Here is a 958-nt window from a genome sequence, read left to right on the forward strand (position 1 = left end):
GAAAATACTAAAACTCATAAAAGATCAGTCCATCCATCCATCCATCCATCCATCCATCCATCCATCCATCCGTCCGTCCGTCCGTCCGTCCATCCAGAAGTGCCCAATAAATTTGGCTCTCCTCATTATGCCCATATCTTATAGGTGCAAATTGCACCACTCCACTCACCTGCCCCCACCACCCCCCCATCTCACTGCCGACCCTGCCCTGGCCTTTGGGAGAGGCCCGACCTTAATCAACGATATTCCACACCTGACAAAATACAAACAGCCTTGGAAAAACATGCATATTTGCCATGCCATATGTTGCTAAATGTTTAAACTCAAAAGTGTTATTGACACGACTTGTGGCGAGCCAAAGATCAGGCAGAATATAAATCCAAGATTTCAATCCACACTCTCAGAATTTATTGAGAGTGGTAGATGTTTTATGTTATTTAAATATACTTACTCCTTAGGTCTGAAGCAGGGAAAACACCCAACCAAATCCAGAAATCAGATGAGCTCTGACGTTCCTTAGGTGCTGTAAAGTCACTTCCAGTCAACAGCAAGCGGCATGATGGCCGCCCCCTGGGATGCATAAAAATGCTTTATTCATATTCCACAATCTCAAGATTAATCAGAACGTTGTGTGGGAGCTCATAGAACATATAATTGCAAAGAAAAAATTTCACTTGACTTCCTCTTTAACATGTAAAATCTAATTACTTGAAATTCTTGTCTGTTAATTCAAAAGAACGTTTCTTTGCACGTGCCAAGATGGTAAGCATTAACTTTTTGGTTTTGCAGCTGACTAATGTTTCAGCCTCGACTATTACTTCTGGCATATATCCTCCTCAGATTCAAACATAATGTCTTATGGTCGGAGGGCATGGACAGAGCAGCCATTGATGGGTCTGCATTGAAGTGATGCTCAAGTCCTCCCATGTTGCTTACTTTGGACTGGGCCTCTGAGATT

This window comes from Syngnathus leptorhynchus, chromosome 8 (genome assembly GCF_054491065.1).
Source record: "Syngnathus leptorhynchus isolate UIUO chromosome 8, UIUO_Slep, whole genome shotgun sequence".
Classification (NCBI taxonomy): Eukaryota; Metazoa; Chordata; class Actinopteri; order Syngnathiformes; family Syngnathidae; genus Syngnathus; species Syngnathus leptorhynchus.